Source organism: Mobula birostris, chromosome 22 (assembly GCF_030028105.1).
Source record: "Mobula birostris isolate sMobBir1 chromosome 22, sMobBir1.hap1, whole genome shotgun sequence".
NCBI classification, from domain to species: domain Eukaryota; kingdom Metazoa; phylum Chordata; class Chondrichthyes; order Myliobatiformes; family Myliobatidae; genus Mobula; species Mobula birostris.
The window spans coordinates 61,577,511-61,605,067 of record NC_092391.1 but is presented as its reverse complement, the minus strand read 5'-3'; positions in this window follow the sequence as shown (position 1 = coordinate 61,605,067).

Genomic DNA, 27,557 nt, shown 5'->3' with positions numbered 1-27,557 from the left:
GCAAGCTGAAAACTGGCCCATCCTTCGCCTCTGACCTCAACACCCCGACTGCTTCAAACTGGCCTGGCATGTAAATCAGCCAGACATCAGCTCCTTTTTCACTCTGGGACCCAGGCCCCTGCGATTTCTATTTGGCCCCAAGACCACTCCAGCAATAGCCAAATATCAGTTCGGTCTTTGCTCCAGGGAGTAGGCCCTGCTGCCTGGATTCAGCCCGTACACAACCTTTTAAATCTGGCCGGTGCTTAAATCGGTGAAACACCAGCTCGTTCCTCGATCTCAGACCTGGGTACCACCACCTCAATTCGACCTTTACCCACCATGTTGCAAGCTCTACCTTGGTGACTCCAGTACCCAGCACAAAAATGTCAGGCCTCACAGGTGGTTCAGAAGGGCAAATCCGAAAAGGAATTTGATTGCAGTGATTGTTGTCCAGAAAAAGTGTGATTAATAGAGTAGTTAGTTCCTTTGTTTGCTGCCAGTAAAACGTCGTTGTGGCTCACCAGTACCATCTTAACCCAAAAGAAATCTATCTCCAGTCCTGTCTATAAGACTTAAGCACAAATAACTTATAGCTCAGTTGCTGAAGACTTCTGCACAGCACTGTATATGTCAGCATGGAGCAGAGAGCAGGTCTGTAAATCTGACAGCAGCAAAGGCTGTTGGGAATGGCAATGGAGAGATGTGAAAGGGGTGTGGGACGGGTGGCAGAGGGGTGCCAGAAGTGGGGTGGGTGTGGGTGCAGACCCTCCCATCCCTGAGACACCAGGCAAGGTCATTTGATTACAAACAATTGGTTTATTGATCATTACAGAATGTCTCTCTGGTGCTTCCCGCTCTCTCCCCTCTCCCTTCCAGTTTTCCCAACCATGATTCCCCTCTCCCTGTCCCCTTCCCACTCTCAGTCCACAATAGAGACCCAGATCAGAATCAGGTTTATCATCACTCATATATGTCATGAAATTTGTTTTTTTTGGTGCAGCAGTACAGTGCAATACATAAAATTACTACGGTACTGTGCAAAAGTCTTAGGCACCCCAGCTGTATATATGTGCCTGAGACTGGAGGCTCAGAGGCTGTTGGTCCTGGGTTTGGTGGCATGTGAGTGAGTGAGTGTGTGTGTGCGTGTGTGTGTGTGTGTGTGTGTGTGTGTGTGTGTGTGTGTGTGTGTGTCTGTGTGTGTGTGTGTGTGTGTGTGAATGAGTGTGTGAGTGTGTGTGTGTCTCTGTGTGTGTGAGAGTGTGTGTATGTGAATGTTTGTGAGTGTGTGTGGGTGTGTGTGTGTGAGAGAGAGAGAGCATGTGTGTGTGAATGAGTGTGTGTGTGTCTGTGTGTGTGTGAGAGTGTGTGTATGTGAATGTTTGTGTGTGAGTGTGTGTGGGTGTGTGAATGTGTGTGAGTGTGCATGTGTGAATGTGTGTGCGTCTGTGTGTATGAGTGTGGGTATGTCTGTATGTGTATGTATAAGTGTGTGTGTGTGTGAGTGGTTGTGAGTGTGTGTGTCTGTGTCTGTGTGTGTGTGAGTGTGTGTGTCTGAGTGTTTATGTGTGAGTGTGTGTGTGTATGAGTATGTGTGAGCATGTGTGCATCTGTGTGTGAGTGTGTGTTAGTGTGTGTGTGGGTGAGTGTGAGTGTATGTGTCTGTGTCTGTGTGTGTATGTGTGTGTATGTGAGTGTGTGTTTGTTTATGTGGGTGTGAGAGAGAGTTTGGAAAGGGGCTGGTTGTGTTGTTGTTTTCTTTTGCTTTACCATTGCTGTTGCTTGTGTTGATCTGCTGATCACTACACTACCGTGTGATGGGAATTGAACCCGGGTCACTGGTACTGTAAAGCGTTGTGCTAACCACTACACTACCGTGTGATGGGAATTGAACCCGGGTCACTGGTACTGTAAAGTGTTGTGCTGACCACTACACTGCCGTGTGACGGGAATTGAACCCGGGTCACTGGTACTGTAAAGCGTTGTGCTGACCACTACACTGCCGTGCGACGGGAATTGAACCCGGGTCACTGGTACTGTAAAGCGTTGTGCTGACCACTACACTACCGTGTGATGGGAATTGAACCCGGGTCACTGGTACTGTAAAGCGTTGTGCTGACCACTACACTACCGTGTGGTGGGAATTGAACCCGGGTCACTGGTACTGTAAAGTGTTGTGCTGACCACTACACTACCTGTGCTGCTACAGAGGTGGTTTGCCATTGCCTTTTTCTGGACAGTGTCTTCACAAGACAGGTAAGCCCAGCCATTATCAATACTCTGCAGAGATTGTCTGCCTGGCATCAGTGGTCACATAACCAGGACTTATGATATGCACCAGCTGCTCATATGACCATCCACCACCTGCTCCCATGGTTTCACATGACCTTGATGGGGGGGTGGGGGCAGGAAGAGGGGCTAAGTGAGTGCCACATCTTGTCCAAGGGTGAACTGCGGGCGAGCAGAGGGAAGGAGCGCCTTACACCTCCTTTGGTGGAGACATATCTGCACCGTATCTCCGTACATGTGACTAATTCCAACTCCATTGCTTACCAAAACCTCAGACCTCCTCCCCTCCACCCCCATTGCTATGGTCTCATTCTTCCAGTAACATGTAGGCTGAAAACAGAGCGGAGAAGTTTAACAATGGGAAAAATCACACAGCAGCCTAACTCTAGGCTCGTGTTAATCATGGAGAATAGAGTCATAGAAAAGTACAGCAGAGAAATAGGCTATTCAGCCCACCTAGTCTGTGCAAACCCATTTAAAGAGCCTTCACCCATCAACCTGCACTTGGCCCATTAGCCCTCCATATTCCTACCATCCATGTACCTGTCCAAACTTCTCTTAAACGTTGAAATTGAGCTCACGTGCACCACTTGCCCCGGCACCTCATTCCACACTCTCACCACCCTCTGAGTGAAGAAGTTTCCCCTCATGTTCCCCTTAAACTTTTCACCTTTCACCTGTAACATGCTGTAAGGTTTCACTGCTGAGGTAATAGTTTCTCTGTAGCAGCAATATTTGGGTTATGACTAGAGATAACGGGGCTTTGGGATATGTGCTATCCAATGAGAGGGATGTTGTTCTTTCTTGTGTGTCCAGGAGCCGGGAATTTGTGGTCTTTTGCAGGGGAGAGATGAGGAGAGAAGACGCGAATGGAGAGAGTTGGTAGACTGCCGGACGAAGTGGATTTGGAACGAGGGTCCGGAGGTCAGCGACAATCGGAGGCCGACGGGAAACCAGTGGATTGAACCGTGAGCTCCAACATTGCACATTAGACTCTTTCATGAGAATGGGTCCTTTGTTATGTTTCGTTACTAACCATATAATCAAATTAAGAATTATAAAGCTCTATTGTTTAATCGCATATTGTGTACTGTTTGTTATTTCATGGTACTGATTTGTCACAGGGGACACATCGCCCAGCATCCACCCAAACAAGATATTTTGAGTTTGGCCAGGCCGGGGGCTGTCTTCCCCTAGATTAAGCCGCTAGCCAAACTGAGAGTTACACACCCTTAACCCATGACCTCTGGTTGTAATCCCACCTAACCTCAGTGGAAAAAGCCTGCTTGCATTTACCCTGAATATAACCCTCAGAATTTTGTATACCACTATCAAATCTCCCCTCAGTCTTCTACTTTCTAAGGAATAAAGTCCTAACGTATTCAATCTTTCCTTATAACTCAGATCCTCTAGTCCTGGCAACATCCTTGTAAATTTTCTCTGTACCCTTTCAACCTTGTTTACATCTTTCCTGTAGGTAGTTGACCAAAACTGCACACAACACTCCAAATTAGGCCTCACCAATGTCTTATACAACTTCAACATAACATCCATCTCCTGTACAATATTTTGATTTATGAAGGCCAGTGTTGCTCCTTGCTATGTTGTCTGCTTTCCTTCACTGGCAGTCACTGCTCCCTGTCAATCCTTATCGCCGCTCTAAAGGTCACACAAGACGATTGCCTTCACATCCCCACTTTGAAAAGGAAAGAGTGAAGCTGCCCAACTAATAGTATCAGTGTTGCTATGGATACGCACGATCAGGTGATAAAGCTGTCCGAAAGGTTAAGGAAGGATTCTGGATAATTAATGACGGCCCTTTCCTTTAAGCCTTTCTTCTTTCCACTTCTGCTCCAGAAATGATGACCTTGGTGTCGCAGCCGACTACCGTGTGCCACAGCACATCCTGATGTTCTGTTAGACTGGAGAGGAAGGGATGGTATTTGCAGGTCTGCTTTCAATCCTGCAATTATTCCAATGCTTGCTGCAGGCTTCCCTCCTCTTCTCAAAGGGAATGGTGTGGGCACCGGCCTACTGTCCCACAGAGAGTCCTGGGTCAATTCTGAACTCCAGGGCAGGAGGCCCAGTGGCTGGGGCCCCAGTCTGCAAATGTCTGCGAGTCAAAGCGCAGTTGCCTGTGAATCCATTAGTCGGCTGTAGGCTGGGGTTACAGCCTGCGTTCAGTACTGTGCAAAAGTCTCAGGCACATATAGTACCGTGCAAAAGTCTTGAGCACTGCGTACCGTACTGTGTAAATCAACACAGCCTAGGACTTCTGCACAGTATAGAGTGTCTCTACGTGTTGCACTGTGTACTGTACTGTGTAAATCTACACAGCCTAGGACTTTTGCACAGTATAGAGTGTCTCTACGTGTTGCACTGTGTACTGTGCTGTGTAAATCTACACAGCCTAGGACTTTTGCACAGTATAGAGTGTCTCTACGTGTTGCACTGTGTACTGTGCTGTGTAAATCTACACAGCCTAGGACTCTTGCACAGTATAGAGTGTCTCTACGTGTTGCACTGTGTACTGCGCTGTGTAAATCTACACAGCCTAGGACTTTTGCACAGTATAGAGTGTCTCTACGTGTTGCACTGTGTACTGTGCTGTGTAAATCTACACAGCCTAGGACTTTTGCACAGTATAGAGTGTCTCTACGTGTTGCACTGTGTACTGCGCTGTGTAAATCTACACAGCCTAGGACTTTTGCACAGTATAGAGTGTCTCTACGTGTTGCACTGTGTACTGCGCTGTGTAAATCTACACAGCCTAGGACTTTTGCACAGTATAGAGTGTCTCTACGTGTTGCACTGTGTACTGCGCTGTGTAAATCTACACAGCCTAGGACTTTTGCACAGTATAGAGTGTCTCTACGTGTTGCACTGTGTACTGCGCTGTGTAAATCTACACAGCCTAGGACTCTTGCACAGTATAGAGTGTCTCTACGTGTTGCACTGTGTACTGCGCTGTGTAAATCTACACAGCCTAGGACTTTTGCACAGTATAGAGTGTCTCTACGTGTTGCACTGTGTACTGCGCTGTGTAAATCTACACAGCCTAGGACTTTTGCACAGTATAGAGTGTCTCTACGTGTTGCACTGTGTACTGTGCTGTGTAAATCTACACAGCCTAGGACTTTTGCACAGTATAGAGTGTCTCTACGTGTTGCACTGTGTACTGCGCTGTGTAAATCTACACAGCCTAGGACTTTTGCACAGTATAGAGTGTCTCTACGTGTTGCACTGTGTACTGTGCTGTGTAAATCTACACAGCCTAGGACTTTTGCACAGTATAGAGTGTCTCTACGTGTTGCACTGTGTACTGCGCTGTGTAAATCTACACAGCCTAGGACTTTTGCACAGTATAGAGTGTCTCTACGTGTTGCACTGTGTACTGTACTGTGTAAATCTACACAGCCTAGGACTCTTGCACAGTATAGAGTGTCTCTACGTGTTGCACTGTGTACTGTACTGTGTAAATCTACACAGCCTAGAACTTTTGCACAGTATAGAGTGTCTCTACGTGTTGCACTGTGTACTGCGCTGTGTAAATCTACACAGCCTAGGACTTTTGCACAGTATAGAGTGTCTCTACGTGTTGCACTGTGTACTGTACTGTGTAAATCTACACAGCCTAGGACTTTTGCACAGTATAGAGTGTCTCTACGTGTTGCACTGTGTACTGTACTGCTGCCACTAAAATCACCGACCGAGTGAGAAAGCAAGCAATGGAAAACGAGGCTCGTTCCTCTCTCCCACCCTTCCATCTACTTACAGTACTGTGCAAAACACAAATTTCATGACTTATGAGAGTCATGATAAATCTGATTCTGATATGGGACAGAGGGTAGGAAGGGGGCAGGGAGAGGGGAGTCATGGTTGGGAAAAAGGGGAAGGGAGAGGGGAGGGAGTGGGAAGCACCAGAGAGACATTCTGTAATGATCAATAAACCAATTGTTTGGAATCAAACAAGCTTTGTTGGTGTCTCAGGGCTGGGTGTGTCTACACCCACGCTACACCCCGCCCCTGGCCCTCCTTCTCTGCCACCTGTCCCACACCCCTCCTGCGGAGCTCCACTCTCACCATTCCCGACATCCTTTGCTCCTGCCAGATTTATAACCTCACTCTCCGCTCCACGTTGACAAATACAGTACTGTGTAAAAGTCAAACTATATATATATCTATGTGCCTAAGACTTCTGCACAGTACTGTACTTTATGTGGGTGGGTGAGAGGAACGGGGCTCGTTTCCCATTGTTCGTTGTGTCATTCAGTACATTCTGCTTTGTTGTGCTCGGTGTCATTGCTTCGACGTGCTGTATATGTGATAAGTAAATGTGAATCTGAGTCTGAGACAACTCGGTTCCTGCGGCTTCATCCAGTGTCTTCAGCAGGGGGAGAGAGGGGAGGTGGCATTTGCCTTGTCAACTTGCACGACACGTTTCTCTGCAGAACACCAATAAAAGCCACGAGTTAGGGTTTGGGAGTGGGCTGGCCAGTGGCAGACTCCGCGTGTGGGTCAGGAAAGAACGGTTAATGGCATCGGTGTCAGCTGTAGTGGACAAACCGCCCAGGGCGTGGTATCACTGAGCATGGGAGGGATGACACCAGACATTTTTGCAGACCCAGCAACAACTTCCAGTTTGTCTGTGAAAGAACTGGTTCTTCTACTCTTACGTCTTTCTTTTCTTTTCATGGAGGTTAGTGTTCTGTCGGAGTCTGTGATCTGCAGTTTAAACTACGGTTCTTCACAAGCAGTGAGTTTCCGGACCAACTGTGCAGCCTGGTACTTTGCTGTCTCCAGCAGTGGCCTGGGAGATGTGTGCCCTCAGGGAGCAGACACCTAGATGACCCGGTTCCTCACCAAATTTGCTGACTGAAACAATGGGACAGCAGGCAATGTTTGCTGTTGTCGGAAGAAGGCCCCTGTGCTCAAGCGATCCTCTCTATCTCTCCCTCCCTCCCTCCCTTTCCCTCCCCCCTCTCTCACCCTCCCTCTCCCTCTCCCTCCCTCTTTCTCGCTCTCTGTCTCTCCCTCTCCTTTCCTCCCTCTCCCTCTCCCCCCCTCTCCCCCCCCTCTCCCTCTCTCCCTCCCTCCCCCCCTTTCTCCCTCCCCCCTCTCTCTCTCAGTAAGAACCTGTTGGTCTTCAAGTCGGAGGGGGGTGGCTTGGAACAACTGAACATTGTAACATTGGGACAGCGAGTAGCTGGTCTCTCCCCTTGTTGCTGTAGTGACCTCCCTCTCCCTCGCTGGAGAGAGAGCCTGTCTGAGATGCCAAGGTGTTGGGTTATGGACTGGAGCTTTTGATCTCCTGATCACGGTCTCTTTGGGGGGCTTTTGCTGTTGTTTTGCCTGGTGGGAGTTTGGTGGGGGAGAAGGGACAGCTAATGCTTCTGTTGCTGGTTGTGTGATGGGAGGGGAGAGGAAGGGTTTTAGGGTTCTGATATTTCTATCAGTCATTCTATGTTTGTGAAGAGTAAGAATTTCAGGCTGTATACGGTATACATTGTCTAACGTTAAAGTGAACCATTTAAACCATGTTCCACACAACGGGTCACTGAAAATGGTGCCCAGTCTGAACTCTTCACTGTTACATAAGCTGGATGCCTGTTACGGACAGGGGTACTGGACGCCAAATCAACTCCTCTGGAAAGTCATGTCCAACGGCTGTTGAAGGAGAGACAGAGAGGAGATTAGGGGTCTGTATGTTCTCCCAGTGACTGCATTGGTTCAGTGGTGAGACTGATGGTGGGGAGGCTGCATGGCTTTGGTCTTTGTGCAGACCAGGCTCTCATGTCACGGGGTCTCCAAGGGAGAAGATGCCAGAGGCGGTGTAGGAGACGATAGGTGCACTGGTGTCTGTGCTGGGTTGGGGGCTGGCCTCTCCCATCGGTGCTGCCCTCCAGTGTTCGTCCGAGGGAAGACAAGCCAGATCATGTTCATCTGTGGCTGCACACGTATATGAAAAGGAAACGTTTTATTTGGCTGTATTCATATATTTGGTTGAATTTCAATTAAACTTGGACATGAACTTGCTCTGGGTGCTTTGATCGGGTGGATTCAGGGTCAGAGCCACTGTTACTGATACCAGTGCTTTATTCTGGATTTACTGAAGTTATTTAAATAGGGCAGCATGGTAGTGTAGCAGGTAGTGTAACGCAATGACAGCACTGGCGATCAGGGTTCAAACCCCCTGCTGTTTGTAAGGAATGGGTTTCCGTAAGATCACATAGGTTTCCTCTCAGTTCTCTGCTTTCCTCCCATATTCCAAAGATGTACTGGTTCGGATTAGTAAATTATGGCCAGGATATGTTGACGCCAAAGCATACCAATATTTGCAGGACTCCTCAGACTGAAGCAAACAACACACTTCACTGTATGTTTCGATGTCTCAATGCACATGTCACCAATAAAGCTAATCTCTTTATTTAATCATCTGTCTTTAAGCCTCCTTTGTCTTCAAAACAAGAATAGTAACTTATAAAAGTGACAACATGCAGCTCGGAATTGGAGTGCAGAGTGACTCCTTTTTCACGCAAATCTGACAAAAAAAATCTAATGTTGCTAGCTTTAACCACGTATACATTTATTTCCAGGTGACATCTTCCAACCCCAGTGGGAAACTGGAGCTTGAATGATTTCTTAAGGTTGCTGTAGCTGGGAGTGGTTATGAGGACATGCTCCCACTACCTATTAAATGCCCCCAATGCCATGCATCTCAAATAGCCTCTGACAACCAAGTCCAGCTCCTGGCCTTCACCTGTGGCTTAGCTACTAAGCCCAGTGGAACTGTTTCTAATGACAGGAGAAGGGACAAAGGTGGATTACTGGTGCCATAAAATCAGTAGCTTCAAGCAGATAGGGCTCATCAGCCGTGGTTGGCAGCTCACTTTGGAGAAGGAAAACTCTGATCTCAAACCTCTGCTACCTTGCGGCTGTACCCACTCATGGGGAAGGCTTCAGGAGCAAACCCTGAGGGGAAAACCCAAAGCTGGAGTCCCCGGAACAGTCCTACATTGAGTTCAACACTGGCTGGCAACTCCTGCGACGCAGCTGAGCACTGACTCCCTTATCCATGTGGGATTATGGCAACTAATTTGCAATTCCAGCACTTCCACAATTCCCTGACCCACCAAACACAGCTGCTGAAGCTCCAAGTCCCTTCCCCTTCTGATGCCTGACGCACTAGTTAATGCCTCTTAATGGGATTCTCAGCTTCCAAACCAAATGGTGCTGATGAAGAGAGAATGGAAGTCATGTGGCCAGCAGGGGAGTCAAGGAGTTCATCTGGATGGGATTTGACACTGGAAGACGCAGCCCCACCCTGCACTAGCATTGACTAGTTTAAGTAATTCCAGGGCCTCTGGGAACAAGACTTCTCCGCAGTCAAGAACAAACTGTTTGGATGATTTAAACGCTGGGCCAGATCGATTGAAAAGGTGGTGTCAGGACCAGAGGCGAGGTGAGGCCGGTTGATCGCTACTCTGCCATGTTTACGTTGCTTTTCGCTGCATTGCGGCTGAGGCTGCGAGCCTGCGCCGGCTGCTCCGGGCTTCGTGTCTGAGGACTCGCTTTCACTCTGAATGCCATTTGCTTGCTTTTATTCTTTGCACCCATTTGTTTTTTTTCTCTCTTTGCACTTGGTGTTTGTTAGTCTTTTTTTTAATGGGTCCGTTCTGGTTTCTTTGTTTTGTGGCTGCCTGTAAGGAGACAGAGCTCAAGGTTGTATAATGTATACACACTTTGATAATAAATGTACTTTCAACTTTGAGCTTTGAGTTACAACATCAAAGAGTTTGGCTGGTACGATGAGGGAAATGACCAAATAGGAAACACCTCACCTGCACTGTATCATTCAGCATCAACGTGAACAGAGACTGTGTGTGACACACTTACTTCCAAGCCAAGCAGTTCTCTCTGACTGGCTGGCCAACTGCATCTGTTTAAAAGGAGCCTGAGATTCACAGAGGGTTGTGACAAAATGCAGAGCCACAGAGCATGACAGCACAGAAGTGTGCCCTTCAGCCCATCTAGTCTATACCAACCTGTACATCAACCCAGTCCCATCTACAATATCCTTCCAAACCTCTCCCATCTGTGTACAGTACTCTACAAAGTCTTAGGCAGATATATATATATAGAGAGAGAGAGAGCTATATTTGTCAACATGGAGCGGGGAGCAAGTTTGTAAATCTCAACAGGTGGCAGAGAAGGACTGCCAGGGCAGGGGGAAGAGATGGAGTGGGTACAGACACACCCAGTCCTGAGACACCAGGCAAAGTTATTTGATTCCAAACAACTGGTTTATTGATCATTACAGAATGTCTCTCTGGTGTTTCCCACTCCCTCCCCTCTCCCTTCCCCTTTTCCCAACCATGATTCCTCTCTTCCTGCCCCCTTCCCACTCTCAGTCCACAACAGAGACCCAGATCAGAATCAGGTTTATCATTGTTCACTCATGTCATGAAATTTGTTTTTTTTTTGTGGCAACAGCACAGTGTAATACATACAGTTACTACAGTACTGTGCAAATGTCTAAAGCACCCTCGCTATATATGTGTCGCCTAAGATGTTTGCACAATACTATACATGAAAAATAAATTCGATTTTTATCTGTAATCTGCACTGCTGCCACAAAACAACAACATTTTCACGGCATAAGTCAATGATTATAAACCTGATTCTGATAGGCTGAACACAGCACCAGGCTGAGGAACAGTTACTACCCCTCAACCATCAGACTCTCGAACAAGAGGGGATAACTGCACTGACTTGTCCATCCCACAACCAATGATCTCACTTTAAGGACTTTATCTTGTGATTTCATGTTCTCATCATTTATTGCTGTTTATTTATATTTGCATTTGCACAGTTTGATGTCTTCTGCACTCTGGGTGATCTCTCATTGATCCTGTTATAGTTACTAGTCTACGGATTTGCTGAGTATGCCCACAGGAAAATGAATCTCAGGGTTATACGCGGTGACGTGTATGTACTCTGATAATAAAATTTATTTTGTATTTTGAGTGGTCTCTGTGATTTTAGATCACGCCCCCCCCCTTCCTCTGGAAGCTGTGGACTGTTCTACTGTGAGGGTGCGAGGCCAGGGGGTAAATACATTAACCCCATTTTTCACGCCCTGCTCACTCGCTGGTTAGGATTGAGCGCATGCAGGGCATGGGGCCCAGGCTAATGACATACATCAGCTGGCAATAAATTAGCCTGGGACACAGGAGGTGGACTGGAGAGAACCCAGGTGGGAGCTCGGCACTGTCAGAAGTCTGAGAGGTAGCAAAGGCCCAGGAGAGGGAGCTGAGTTACTGGGGGTGGGGGAGGGCTGGAGCAGGAGGGAGAGAGCTTTCCAAAAGCCAAAGATCACATCAAGGAAGAAGAATTGCATGTCAAGTATCAGGCTGCCTTGCGTTAGTGAATCCCACCTGCAGCAAGCGCTGGCCCTGGGGAGTGCAGCTGTTATGGTTAGTTAGGATGCAAACTTCCTCCCCTCGTGAGGTGAGGAATGCTCGCCATCTAAAATCAATGCTCGCCCGACTGCTTCGAGGTGCCGAGTTACTTGGACACTGGCCTTCACCGTATCAAATCAGAATCAGGTTTAATATCACTGGCACATGGCATGAAATTTGCTGTCTGTGCGGCAGCAGTACAATGCAATACATAATAATCGGGGAAAAGAACTTGAGAATTACAGTGCGTATATACAAAATAGTTAAATTAAGTAAGTAGTGCAAAAATAGATAAATAAAGTAGTGAGGTAGTGTTCATGGGTTCAATGTCCACTCAGAAATCAGATGACAGAGGGGAATCATTGAGTGTGTGCCTTCAGGCTCCTGTACCTCCTCCCTATCAGTAGCAATGAGAACAAGGCATGACCTGGGTGATGGGGGTCATTAATGATGGATGCTTCCTTTTTGAGGCATCGCTCCTTGAAGGTGTCCCGGATACTATGGAGGCTAGTGCCTGTGATGGAGCTGACTGTTTACAACCCTCTGCAGCTGACTTCATTCCTGTACAGTAGCACACCTGCACCCGCCCCCCCCCCCCCCCCAAAGCAGATGGTGAGGCAGCCAGTCAGAATGCTCTCTGTGGTACATCTGTGAGTTTGGTGACCTGGTTCTGACCACCGTTAATACCCAGCTCATGTGCAGAGCATCTGCTGACGTTACTGGACGGTGTCAGAGGTACATACGATGCAGACAAGTTTCTCCATGCAACTTCGATAACAATGCACCCCACAATTCGCTGGGGCTGGTACCATAGCATAGCAGTATGTATAACACTATTACAGTGCCAGCAATCGCCGATCCGGGTTCAGAATCAGAATCAGATTTATTATCCCCGGCATGTGATGTGAAATTTGGTAACTTAGCAGCAGCAGTTCAATGTAATATATAATATAGAAGGGAAAAAAGTAAAAATAAATAAATCAATTACAGCATATGAGTATTGAATAGCTGAAAAATCGTTCAAAAACAGAAATAATATATATTAAAAAAGTGAGGTAGTGTTCATGGGTTCAAAGTCCATTTAGGAATCAGATGGCGGGGGGAAGAAGCTGTTCCTGAATCGCTGAGTGTGTACCTTCAGGCTTCTGTACCTCCTACCTGATGGTAACAATGAGAAAAGGGAATGCCCTGGGTGCTGGGGGTCCTTAATAATGGATGCTGCCTTTCTGAGACACTTCTCCTTGAAGATGTCCTGGGTACTTTGTAGGCCAGTACCCAAGATGGAGCTGACTAAATTTACAATCCTCTGCAGCTTCTTTCAGTCCTGTGCAGTAGCCCCCTCATACCAGACAGTGATGCAGCCAGTCAGAATGCTCTCCACGGTACATCAAAAGAAGTTTTTGAGTGTTTTTGTTGACATGCCAAATCTCTTCAAACTCCTCATGAAGTATAGTTGCTGTCTTGCCTTCTTTATAACTGCATCGATATGTTGGGACCAGGTTAGACCCTCAGAGATCTTGACCACCCAGGAACTTGAAACTTCAATTCCCACCACTGTCTGTAAAGAGTTTGTACCTTCTCCCTGTGACAACATGGGTTTCTGTCAAGTGCTCTGGTTTCCTCACATATTCCAGAGATGTATAGGTTAGTGTTAGTAAGTTATGGGCATGTTACATTGGCTACAAAAACATGGCAAAACTTGCAGGCTGCCCAGACAGTCCTCGCTGATAACTTTACAGAAAATGATGCATTTCACTGTATATTTTGATGTAAGTGTTATAAATAAAACTAATCTAATCTAATCAGAGCCTCTCAAAGTCCAACCCTACATCCCCGTTGTGAGAGGTGGAAGCGGGTAAGGCCGGCCAACAGGGATCTGGTGAAGCTGTATAGACCAACCCTCTGTACAGTGGATACAGTGGATTACAGGAATTCCAACCCTACCATCGCATTTGGACGATGGTGACGGGAGGTCATCACTGGGTGCTAAGGGTCCAAGAAGAAGAATCTAATCAGAAAGGATTTATTATATCACAATATCATCATCATCATCATCATCATTACATGTCGTGTCGTATGACATGGGTGTTCATGTTCTTCCAAATGTCTTTAAATTGAGAAGTTCTAATAAACTCTTCAAAACTTTTGCCTGCCCATCCCTTGATGCAACTCATGACCACAACTTTTTCTTCCATCAGTTTTTCCTGTCACTACAAGATGTTCGAGTTTCTCTTTCCTCAGTACATGTCCCAGAAACTGTGGCTGCCGTTTCCTGGTTGATGATACCAGCTCTTTTCTTATTCTGTCTTTTCACAATACTTCCTCATTCGTTACTCTGTCCTTCCACAGTATTTTCAGCATTCTTCTCAAAAACCACATTTCTGAGCTTCGAGTCTTCCCTCACTGTGCCTTGATATTGTTCAACATTCACTTGTGAGCAATTTCGAGTTCCTGAGTGTCATTATCTCTGAGGGCCCATACTGGACCCTACATATTGATGCAGTTACAAAAAAAGCATGATAGTGACTATATTTCATTAGGAATTTGAGGAGATTTGGTGTGTCACTAAAGAAACTTGCAAATTCCTACAGCTGTACCACGGAGAGCATTCTAACTGACTGTATCACCATCTGCTATGGGAGGGAGAGGGGAGTGGGGAGTAGCGGCTGGCTACTGCACAGGATCGAAATAAGCTGCAGAGAGTTGTAAACTCAGTCAGCTCAGGCACCAGTATCTGTAGAATCCAGGACATCTTCAAAGAACAATGCCTCAAGAAGGTGATGTCCCCCGTCCCCCAGGACATCCCCGTTTCTCATTGTTCCCATCAGGAGGAGGTACACACAGTCAGCGGTTCAGGAACAGCTTCTTCCCCTCTGCCATCCAATTTCTGAATGGACGTTGAACCCATCAACTCACTATGTTTTTATTTCTATTTCTGCACTACTTATTTAATTAAGCTACTTTATATATATATTTACTGTAATTCTTTTTTTTCATTATTCTGTTTTGCAATGTACAGCTGCTGTTAAGTTAACAAATTTCACAACATGCCAGTGATATTAAACCTGATTCTGATTCCACATGTTAGTGTGGAATGAACGCAACACCACAGCGCTCTCAGTTTCATACCCATAGAAATGGTGTTATTCTTTGGTATCCTGCTCAAGTGCTCAAGTGCATTTGGCAATCTCAGTCTTTCTTCCAATTTCAACATCAGCCCTACCATCAGATGTTATCGTGCTCCATAAGTAAATGTTTGTTTAATTATTTTGTTGCCCACTCTCTGTATTTCTGTCTTCTTTGTAACAGTGGAATTTGAGAGGTACAGTAGAAGTGAGCAATCTCTGGAAAACATGCCATACAAAATCACGAGGGGTAGTGTTTAAAATAGACAGGGACATACAAGGGGCACAGACAGGGGTAAATGCACACAGACGTTTCTCCAGGTTGGGGAGTAAAGGAATAGAGGGCGTTGGATGAAGCTGAGAGGGAAGAGGGTGACAAAGAACTTGAGAGCAACTCTTACTCTCAGAGGATAGCGTTATAGAATAGAAAAGCACAGCACAGAAACAGGCCCTTCGACCCATCTAGTCCATGCCGATCCATTGAAACTGCCTACTCCCATTGACCTGCACCAGGACCATAGCCCTCCCTACCATCCATGTGCCTATCCAAACTTCTCTTAAACATTGAAATCGAGCTTGCATGCACCACTTGTGCTGGCAGCTCATTCCACACTCTCACCACACTCTGAGTGAAAAAGTTTCCCCTCATGTTCCCCTTACACTTTTCACCTTTCACCTTTAACCCAACCTCTGTGGAAAAAGCCTGCTTGCGTTTACCCTATTGGAGTGAACTCCAGAGGACCGCAAGCTTGTCGTGCTTTGGAGGCTTGCATACCTCGATAACACCGATGTTTACACTGGCGGGTGTCACAGGATAGATTTTGATGTTCACCAATCTGTTTCCACACCACTCACTGTCTATAAGTTAGGGCAGCAGGACAAATTATAGAGTAACATTATACTACAAACCTCCAAGAGGACCACAAACTTGTCGTGGGGCTTGGAGGCCTGTGTGCCTCAGTGACCCAGAGAGTTATGTTGGCTGGAGTCAGGGCTTTATGCTTTGGTAGGGTCACCCTTGCCAAACAGGTCAAAGGGTAGAGGCCAAACTAAGAGTGGTCCACCGGTCCTCCAGGTTCGGGGGTTCAGCTCAGGGTTAACAACCCTGACTGGCCAAATAAAACTGTTGTGAAAACAGTCATGCAACACACATCAAAGTTGCTGGCAAACGCAGCAGGCCAGGCAGCATCTCTAAGAAGAGGTACAGTCGACGTTTCAGGCCGAGACCCTACGTCAGGACTGAGTGTGTGTTGCTTGAATTTCCAGCATCTGCAGAATTCCTGTTGTTTGCGTGGAAACAGTCATGATGTTTCCTTCTATGTGGCCAAGGACAGACGGAAATGGAGGACCTTCATTGCTGCTCTAAACGTCAGTGGCATAACAGGCAGAAGAGAGACAGAGACAAAGAGTGGTTCACGAGTCCCCTGGGTTCAGATCTGGGGTAACAACCCTGACTGATCAAACAAAACTGATCTGGAAACAGTGACGAAGAAACCTTCAACACTGCTCTAAACGTGAGAGAGTAACAGGCAGAAGGTATTCAGGTAGATGGATAGGAAGAGTTAACACCCAAGTCATAAGGTGTATTTAAGACAGCAATCAAAAGGGAATAAGGGTTTCAAGAAGAAGGTGGAAGAACGCCGTTGAAAAAAATACCTGTTTTACTTGAGTGACGAAGGAGAATCGATGAGCCAGATGCCTTAAAAAAACCCCTGTATCTGACAGCCTTATGGTTTAGAGCAGGTATTCCCAACCTGTTTCATGCCATTAAGCAAGGGGCCCAGGGCCCCAGGAGGGGAACCCCTGGTTTACAGGGATATGGGAAAAATATAGGCAAATGGACCAGCTGAGATGGGAATTATTGGAATTCATGGACTATTTCAGGCAAAGAGCCAGTTTCCCTGCAGCTTGACTCCAGAAGTGATGAGTAAGCCTTTGTTAAGGAGCTCCTGGGTATGTTTCAGATGTGTTCAGGGTGAGTAGAGGAGACTGGTATGTGTTTACTCATCATCATCATGTGCTGTCTCGTATGACGTGGGCGATCACGGTCTTTCCATGATTATGATTGTTCTTGGCAGTTTTATCTACAAAAGTGGTTTGCCATTGCCTTCTTCTGGGCAGTGTCTTTACCAGATGGGGGACCCCAGTTTTATTAATACTTTTCAGAGATTGTCTGCCTGGTGTCAATGGTTGCATAACCAGGACTTGTGATATGCACCAGATGCTCATACAACCACCTGCTTCCAGGACTTCACATGACCCTGATCGAGGGCTAAGCAGGTGCTACGCCTTGCCCAAGGGTAATCTGCAAGCTAACGGAGGGAAGGAGCACCTCACACCTCCTTTGGTAGAGATGTATCTCCACCCCACCACCCAAAGTGTGTTTACTACTGATGACTGACTAGAAGGAATTCAGGTCTCTTACCTCAGTGATAAGGGCTACGGGTGCCTCAGTGGATTCTGGGAAAAGAGCACTCTGATCAACCAATCACAATAAACCCCAGTAGGTGAGAGGTGGACAGAGGAGGGGCAAAGGGTAACAAGTAGGGGAGAAGGAAGGCTGGGAGTTGGAAGATAGAGACAGGTGAATGAACGATCATCTAAAGATGGAAGTAACTCAGACTGTTCGCCACTGCAGCCATTTGTGTCTCCCAGAGAAAGGGTCTCCTGCCTGAAATTTCCTCACCAGTTCTAAAATTTGGGATGGCACAATAGCATAGTGGTCAGCGCAATGCTTTACAGTGCGGGCAACCAAAGCTTCATTCCTGCCACTGTCTGTAAGGAGTTTGTACGTTCTCCCTGTGACCGTGTGGGTTTCCTCCGGGTGCTCCGGTTTCCTCCCACAGTCCAAAGATGTACTGGTTAGTAGGTTAACTGGTCATTGTAAATTATCCGATGCTTAGGCCAGGGCTAAATCAGGGAATTGCTGGGCGACACAGCTCGAGGTGTCTGAAGGGCCTGTTCCATGCTGTATCTCCATAAAAAAATTAAAATTGAACAATGTTCTGCAGAGACAACCAATATACCATAAGACAAAGGAGCAGGATTTGTTCATTCGGACCAATAAGTTTGCTCCTCTATTCCATCATGGATGGATTTATTACCCCTCGCAACCCCATTCTCCTGCCTTCTCCTCATAACCTTTAATGCCCTTACTAATCAAGAACATATTAACCTCTGCTTTAAATATACTCAATGACTTGGCCTCCACAGCTGTCTGTGTCCATGAATTCTACAGATTCACCACCCTCTGGCTCAAGAAATTCCCCCTCATCTCTGTTCTACAGGGATATCCCTCCTTTCTGAAGCTGTGCCCTCTGGTCCTAGAGTCTTACACTAATGGAAAGATCTGCTCCACATCCACTCTGTCTAGGATTTTCAATATTCAGTAGGCTTCAATAAGATCCACCCCCTCCCTCCGCAGCGATAACAGGCCCTGAACTATCAAATGCTCTTCATACATAATACCATATGACCATAAGATCATAAGACAGAATTAGGCCATTCAGTCCTGCGAGGCAGCACAGTAACATAGAGTTTAGCATAATGCTTTACAGTACAGAAGACCTGGGTTCAATTCCCACCGCTGCCTGTAAGGATTTGTAGGTTCTCCCAGTGACTGGTTGGGTTTCCTCCGGGTGCTCCAGTTTCCTCCCACAGTCCAAAGGCGTATTGGTTGGTACATTAATTAGTCATTGCAAATTGTCCAGTGATTAGTGTTGGATGAAGTCAGGGTTGCTGGGTGGTGCGGTTCGAAGGTCCGGAAGGGTCGATAGTGTTGGGTGAGGTCAGGGTTGCTGGGTGGTGCGGTTCGAAGGTCCGGAAGGGTCGATAGTGTTGGGTGAAGTCAGGGTTGCTGGGTGGTGCGGTTCGAAGGTCCGGAAGGGTCGATAGTGTTGGGTGAAGTCAGGGTTGCTGGGTGGTGCGGTTCGAAGGTCCGGAAGGGTCGATAGTGTTGGGTGAAGTCAGGGTTGCTGGGTGGTGCGGTTCGAAGGTCCGGAAGGGTCGATAGTGTTGGGTGAAGTCAGGGTTGCTGGGTGGTGCGGTTCGAAGGTCCGGAAGGGTCGATAGTGTTGGGTGAAGTCAGGGTTGCTGGGTGGTGCGGTTCGAAGGTCCGGAAGGGTCGATAGTGTTGGGTGAAGTCAGGGTTGCTGGGTGGTGCGGTTCGAAGGTCCGGAAGGGTCGATAGTGTTGGGTGAAGTCAGGGTTGCTGGGTGGGGAGGTTCGAAGGTCCGGAAGGGTCTATTCCACAATGTACTGTATCTCAGCGAGTGATTCTGCTCTGTCACTTCACCATGGCTGATCCTCTCAGCCCCAGTACTCTGCCTTCTCCCTGTATCCCTTCGTGCCCTGACTAATCAAAAATCTCTGCTTTAAATATTCACCCTGACCTGGCCTCCACAGCCATCTGTGGCAATAGATTCCACAGACTCACCACCTTTTGGCTGAAGAAATTTCTCCTGATCTGCATTCTAAATGGATGTCCCTCTTTTCTGAGGCTGCGTCCTCTGGTCTTGGACTCCCCCACCAGAGGAAGCATAGAGTCATACTCAGAGAATCATAGAAAAGGACAGGACAGAAACAGGTCCTTCAGTCAATCTAGTTCACACCAAAGCACTTAAACTGCCTACTCCCATTGACCTATATCCTCTCCACTTCCACTCTATCGAGACCTCTCAACATTTGAAAAGTTTCAATGAGATCCATTTCCTCACACCTCCCCCCCCCCACCATTCTTCTTCAAAGATATTGGGAAAAGACGTTCAGTTTTAGAAATGTTTTATGTTCGGATCATTCTGAAGTGCAGCAGGTGTAATACATTTAATAGGCCTCCTTCTGACATCAACAGCTGCAGGGTCTGATCTAACCTACTGTGAAGGTCAAGGTCTGTTGATTCTTTGCAGCTTTTCGTTAATAAATGCACACATTTCAGCTGGCAGGTATTTCTAAGGGTTTATTTAGAATGTCCAAACTTCACCCGGTTGCATCAGTCCCATGAAAACCGATACACGGCATCAAGATGTATCCTGTAGAGAGGCTCTCCAACAACACGCGATGAGTGCTAAACGGCCTGATATCTCGGATCCACAGCCGAGCACAACACAGTACAGAAGAAGTCTCCTGGACTTGTGCCAACTCTCTTTAAGGTTAGTCTTACCCACTTGTTTTTCCCTTGTGCCCTGCTAATTGTTTTTCTCTGCAAGTAATTTTCTGCTTAGAACATTGAACAGAACACAGAACAGTAGGGAAGCAAGCCCTTCAGTCCATAATATTGTGTCAAACTAATTAAACTAGTCCTTAATCTAGTAAAAGAACTAATCCTTTCTGCTGGCACAATACCCTTCTCCCTCCTTTCTCTGCACATTCACGTGCCCATCTAAAATGCCTCTAAGAGCCTCTAACATCACCTGCAGCTGGGTTCATTCATTGGGTTCAGTTCCACGGTTAACTGTGAAGAGCTTGTACGTCCGCCTTGTGACCCTGTGGCTTCCTCCAGGTGCTCCAGTTTCCTCCCACATTCCAAAAACAAACAGGTTAGGGTGAGGGAGTTGTGGACCTGTTATGTTAGCACTGGACTGGAGGGCAGCCCAGCATAATCCTCACTGATTTGATTTGATATAAGTGGTGCATTTCGCTGTATGTTTCAACATTTCGATGTACGTGTGACAAATAAAACTAATCTTTGATCTCAAACATATTGTCTTTGCCCCCACAGCCACCAAATAGACCCATACAGTCATAGAACACTACTTCAGCAAAGCAAGTCCTTCGGTCTGCCTAGTCCCATTTACCAACACCTGGGCCATTGTCCTCCTATCCATGTACTTATCCAAACTTCTCTTAAACGTTCCATTTGAACCCACTTGCTGGCTGCTCATTCTACACTCTCACCACTCTCTGGGCGAGGAAGTTTCCCCTCATGTTCCCTTTAAATATTTCACACTTAACCTATGACCTCTAGTTCTAGTCTCACCCACCCAAAGTGGGAAAATAAAGCCTGCTTGTATTTACCCCATCTATGTTCGTCATAATGGTGTACGTATCTATCAAATCTCCCCTCATACTCCTATGCTCCAGGGAGAATGTTTGAAGATGTAGTCTAGCAGAGTTTGTTTATCCCTGTGTGCCTCCTTCTTCAGGATGGCCCAAAGTTCTTCACAACAAAACAAGGTACTTCTGAAGTGTGGATACCGTTGTGACCCTGAATAAGGTTACCGAAGAGACACTGAAGCTGGCGGATATTGAAGACTTTATTTAGCAAAATGAGCAGCAGGCATCATATCACCCCTTGGAAGAAGATGCCAGCTTGACCTAATATTACATGACATTTTTATATGCTAAAGATCAAAGATAACAATAGGAAAATTCTTAGTTACAATGTATCTACAATGCTTCCTTTGAATCACATATAGTTTTCAAACCCTTCTACCTTCACACCAACACTCCAGACATGCTAAATGAATGAACTCCCATTGACTCTTGGCTGCATTCATGCATAAGCAGACGTCCTAGGTCAAATACATTTTGTTTGCAATTAACTCCAAAAACACCATTGTTCCGAGCTGCATTTTAAATTCAGTCTACAATCCACATCCAGGTCTGAAGACTGGATGCAGTTGAAATTAGTATCTACTGTATACCATGACTCCAGACTGTTCCCTAACAAGCACCACTCTACTGTATGAAGCAGCAGCAACATTCATAGCCAGCTACCACAAACAGTATTCCGGGGAAATTTAGTGTTTCGGAGGAATTGGAAGGGCCGGGGGGGGGGGGGTGGCTGATAACTAATGGTTGCAGCCTTTATAACCAGCGACAGAGCCTACCGTTTTCAGAAGTAAAGTTAGGAACACTGAGGATGTGAAACTCTACTGCAGAGGCAAATTGAGCCCAGTGTTGATTTGAAACCTCAGAATCAGGTTTATTCTCACTGACATATGCTGTGAGATTTGTTGTTTTGGGGCTGCAGTACAATGCATACAAAATTACCATATGTTACAATAAAAATGAAAATATAATTCTGCGCCAAGTTCACAGGCACACATATAGGGCGCCGCAGTACTATATTTGCCAACGTAGATTGGAGAACAAGCTTGTAAATTTGGCAGAAGCAAAGGATGTTGGAAATAATGAGGGTGGAGTGCCATGGGAGGGGTGTGGGACAGGTGGCAGAGAAGGAGTGCCAGGGCAGGGGTGTTGTTGGGCACAGGCGCAGATACACTCAGTCCTGAGACACCAGGTAAAGTCATTTAAGTCGTTTATTGAATATTAGAGGATGTCTCTCTGGTGCTTCCCGCTCCCTCCCCTCTCCCTTCCCCTTTTCCCAACCATGATTCCCCTCTCCCTGCCCCCTTCCCACTCTCAGTCCATAATAGAGACCCAAATCAGAATCAGGTTTATCATCACTCACTTATGTCATAAAATTTGTGTTTTTTGTGGCAGCAGTACAGTTCAATTTATAAAATTACTGCAGTACTTTGCAAAAGTCTTAGGCACCCTAGCTATATATAGTATATAAATGCCTAAGACATTTGCACAGTATTGTAAATATATAATGGAAAGGAGGAATAGTGATATGGTGATCATGGGTTCAATGTCCATTCAGAAATTGGATGGCAGAGGGGAAGAAGCTGTTCCTGAATCGCTGAGTGTGTGCCTTCAGGCTCCTGTGCTGCCTCCCACAGTTTGAGTTTGATTTCTTTATTGAGATGCAGCATGGTGCAGGCCTTTCCAGCTCAGCAAACTACTGGACTAATCCTGTTCGGTGCGATTTGTTAGATCATTTTTGTGTGAGGGATGGCGGTTTGGGTTTGATGTTCCTGCTGTTTGCACATTTTGTTTTTTCCTGTGCAGAGGGGTTGACGTTTTTCTTTGAACAATTTCCATTGTTTTCTTTGTTCCATGGCTAACTGGAGAAGACAAATGTTGGAGTTGTATGCTACACACACACTTTAATAATAAATGAAACTTTGAACCTTTAATCATGGGACAATTTATAATGATCAATTAACCTACCAACCAATGGGTCTTTGGACTGTGGGAGGAAACCCACGTGGTCACAGGCAGAACGTATAAACTCCTTACAGGCAGCAGCGGGAATTGAACCCCGGTCACTGGTACTGTAAACCATTTTGTTAACCACTATGCAAGTGTGCTGCGAGTTAGAACTTTGTTGATCAAATGTCTTTAACAATATGGGGAAAGTCAGCCACAATCTCATTGAATGGTGGAATAGACTTATCAGGACTCTTGACCTCTCGTTCTGATGTCGTAGCTTCCTATATTTCTATTATCCACACGAGATTACTCTCATTACCAAGTTTACCTTAAAAGAGGCTAATAGTGACCCCATTCACTCAAGGGCGGGTGACCGAAGACCTGGGGGAAAACTGCATGGTCAGAAAGAGAATGTGCAAATTCCACACAGTCTGTAACATTGTGTGAAACCTGACACATCTCCTCATTACAACAGGAATTCTGCAGATGCTGGAAATTCCAGCAACACACATAAAAGTTGCTGGTGAACGCAGCAGGCCAGGCAGCATCCACATAAAAGTTGCTGGGGTCTCGGCCTGAAACGTCGACTGCACCTCTTCCTAGAGATGCTGCCTGGCCTGCTGCGTTCACCAGCAACTTTTATGTGTGTTGCTTGACATCTCCTCATTAGTCTTGTTCTACCCCATCTTCTTCTTCCTGGCTCATCTCCTCATTAGTCTTGTTCTACCCCATCTTCTTCTTCCTGGCACATCTCCTTGTTAGTCTTATTCTACCCCATCTTGTTCTTCCTCGCACATCTCTTCGTTAGTCTTGTTCTACCCCATCTTCTTCTTCCTGGTTCATCTCCTCATTAGTCTTTTTCTACCTCTTCTTCTTCTTCCTGGGCACTTAGTGCCCAGTGGAGCACAGGCCACTGATGACCTCCCCTTTCCATCATCCAAAGTCACCGGTATGGTTGGAGTATCGCTAATCCACTGTATCTACTGTACAGGGGATTGGCCTCTACAGCTTCACCAGAGCCCCGTTGACTGCCCTTACCCATTCCCATCTCTCACAATGGGAACATAGGGTTGGACTTTGAGAGGTGTTCTATCACTGTGACAGAGCAGGTCTACCATCCTCCTAATCCCCCACTCGCCCTAGTAATTCTCATTGTCCCTGTTTGGCACTGCAGACATTATGCTTCTCGGCTGCACACACTAGGCCAACGCTCAGCATGGACACTCTGGTTTGTACCTGAACACTGCAGGACAGTGACATTCTTTGACGGATCCTGTCTATTGTTGCTTCCAGTTTCAGGGAGGGCACGTGACTGATGGGTGGGGTGTCTGATAAAAAAGGTTCCTGTTTGTGGTGGCATGTGCTCTGGGCTGGTTCTGGGGAAGAGTGCTGGCTGCTGGAAAATGGTCAGGTGTAGGTTGATTTTTGCTGCACAATGTCACTGTGATCTCATTGTGATGCATGTACTTGTGAACATCTGTGGTTGGATGTAAATTCCTTCTTTTCTTTTTGTTTAGTTGTTCAGGCACATAGTAACAACACCCCCTCCCTCCGCATTCAGAGAATGGACTATTCTTTTCCTCCGAGAGGAAGGAGATCCTTACTCAAAGGCTCATTTTGGTGTAGGTGGAGTAGGGAGAGGAGATGAGGTAAGCCGAGGTGTATTACTTCAGGCAGATGCTTTGGAGCTGTAAATTGTAAATATCTGCATTTTCTCTTTTTGTCATTTTTGTTATTTTTCCTTTTTTCGCACTGTAAATACTCCTGCACTTTTTTGATAAGTTTTCACCCCTGGCACACGATAATGCCTTTGTCCTGAATGAGCTATTGCAGCGTGCCGTCTGATTTTTAAAGTCCACACCTTCATAAGGGCTCGTGACCCTCACCAAACCCCAACAGTGTGACAACCACATAATATGACTTTTATTTCAAATGGTTTGAACTCCTTGTAAACATAACAACTCTTAACCCCAATCAAAGCCTCAAACGTGACCCAGAAGTACTTACTCCAACAAATAATCATCCTTTAAGTTCCAGAATAGGAAACGAAGCAATTGGATGTTAGATTTTATTTTTAAAGTCTCTGCACTTGGATTCTCAATGTGGAAGAATGGGTTGGTCAGTGAGCCATGTTCTGATGATGGAGGTAGGTCGCCCTCTCCTAGCCTGGGTCAGAGTCATTGAGATTTTGGTTTCCTTCATCATGCAGCTGTTGACAGCAAGTTCCTGCACTACAGGACAGGAAGTCAAGGGCCCACACCATCTATTTATTTCTTCACGATTGAAGAAACGTTATGGAAACAGTGACAACAAGGAGCAGTGAGATCCATTATGGCACTCACTAATTGGCTGCACAGGAAAGACCCTCAGCAAAAACTTCCTCTTTCCAAATCCCGTCTCTGAAGCCTGGCGGGACCTCAGAGTTTATCATCGATGGGGACAGATCCTATCTGGTGAAGGGCCTTTAAGCCCATGATACCTTTGAGCTTCGTTACCTCTTAAAGACAACGGGTGGGCTAGAACAGGTGAGGGTATCCGTGTTTGTTCTTTGCTCTTCTAACGCTTAATAAACAGCTGTAACCACCAAGTAAGTGTGTGAGCGTGGCAAAAGGGTGCAGAATATTGAACGCAACTGCCCACTCTCACCTGATCTAGCTGACCCTGACCTGCTCAACATCAACCAAACAGCACCAGAGTGGCTGGCTGCTGTGACAAGCTATGATGACGACCACCAAATGTTACACATAACATAGACCTGTACAGGCCCTTTGGCCCACAATATCATGGCAATCTTTTAATCCGCTCTAAGATCAATCTAACGCATCCTTCCCAAATAGCCTCCATTTTTCTTTCATCCGTGTGCCTTTATAAGAATCTCATAAATATCTCCCATGTATGTGCCTCCACCACTACCTCGGCAGTGTGTTCCACGTATCCACCACTCTCTGTGTAAAAAACATACCTCCGACATCTGCCCCACCCCTAAACTGTTCTCCAATCACCTATAACTAATGCCTTCTCATAGTGGAGTGTCCAGTGAAGGGGCTTGTCATGTCCATTCTGGGGCAGCTCACTCACCTTTGGTTCCCACCAGGCACTCAACTCTCACCTGTGGCTCCACGTAGCTGTTTGCATGCAACAGTGGCCACACCCCAGTACACTGTTTCAACAGGCGGGTTGAACCATGTGGGGGTAGCCTGCCCTGGCATGCGAAGTCAGCCTCGGCAGACTGGGCAGATGAGATCTACAGTGAGATCCAACGACCGGGAAGATGGTTCTGCAACACTGTGGAGAGCGAAGGGCGTGATGAGGCACAGAGGTGTCATGGTCACCCACTGCAAACACAGAAAACCGCAGTTCGTGATGACTACTCGTACCACTGGACACAGTCTTCTGAGGTGGAGGGAGATGGAACTGCCCCATTGCAACTGCAATTCCACTTCAAAAACTCCCGCACAGGTTTCCTGGATTGTTGGATATGACAGACAACCTCGAGCTATTAAGGAACCATTCCAACATGGCTCCCTAACAGCAGCATCATGGGTAGACAAAGTGGCAAAGAGGCTTTTGGGTCACTGGCCTTCATCAGTAGGCCAAGTGAGTATTGAAGTTGAGATGCTCTGCAGAGGTTGTACAAGACAGTAGTGAGGACACATATGGAATAATGATTTCAGCTTTCATCCCCCCTACTGTAGGGAAGATGCCATTAAGCTGGATAGAGTGCAGAGGAGATTTAGACTCGAAGGATAGAGATATGAAGAGGTTGAACAGCAGACTTTTTAGTTGGAACGTTGAACAAGGGGTGATCTTGTGGAGGTGTATAAGATCGTCAGGGGGCATAGATAGGGTGAAGGTAGGGTCTTTTCCCCAAGGCTGGACAATAAAATACAAGAGGGTGCAGGTTTAAGGTGAGAAGGAAGAGATTTAATAGAAACCTGTTTGTTCATTATGTGCCATGCCATATGACATGGATGATCATGGTCTTTTCATGACCATGATTGTTCTTGGCAATTTTTCTAAAGAAGCGGTTTGCCATTGCCTTCTTCTAGGCGATGTCCTTACAAGATGGGTGAACCCAGCCATTATCAATACTCTTCAGAGATTGTCTGCCTGGTATCAGTGGTCACATAACCAGGACCAGGATATGCACTAGCTGCTCATACGATAATCCACCATCTGCTCTCACGGCTTCACGTGACCCTGATCAGGAGGTGGGGCTGGTGTTGTTAGGCAGGTGCTACATCTTGTCCATGGGTGACCTGCAGGCTAGTGAAGGGAACGAGTGCCTTAAGATACTTGTATAGGAAAGGTTTAGGTGGGTGTGGGCTAAGCACAGGCAGACTTGAGTTTCGTGGATTGGAATGTTGGCTGACTTAGACCAGTTGGTCAAAGAACCTGTTTCTGTGTTTGTAAGACTGTCACCCATTGGTTATCTTCTACTTTGCAAATTTATTTATGAAGCGTATCTTGTGCAACTGGAGTGACATGGAAAACCCCGACAGCAAATGTGCCCACAGACTCTATTGATAGAGGCCGAAATGACCATGATACAATGCAAATGGGGGATGTCATCAGGTGTCACCCTAACCCCTCCCCTCCCCTCCCCTTGCTTCCCTTTACAAAAACTTCCAACCTGTCAAAAAGGCCAAAAAGTTCTATTTTAACTTCATCAGTCCGCAGGACTTGTTTCCAAAATGTATCAGGC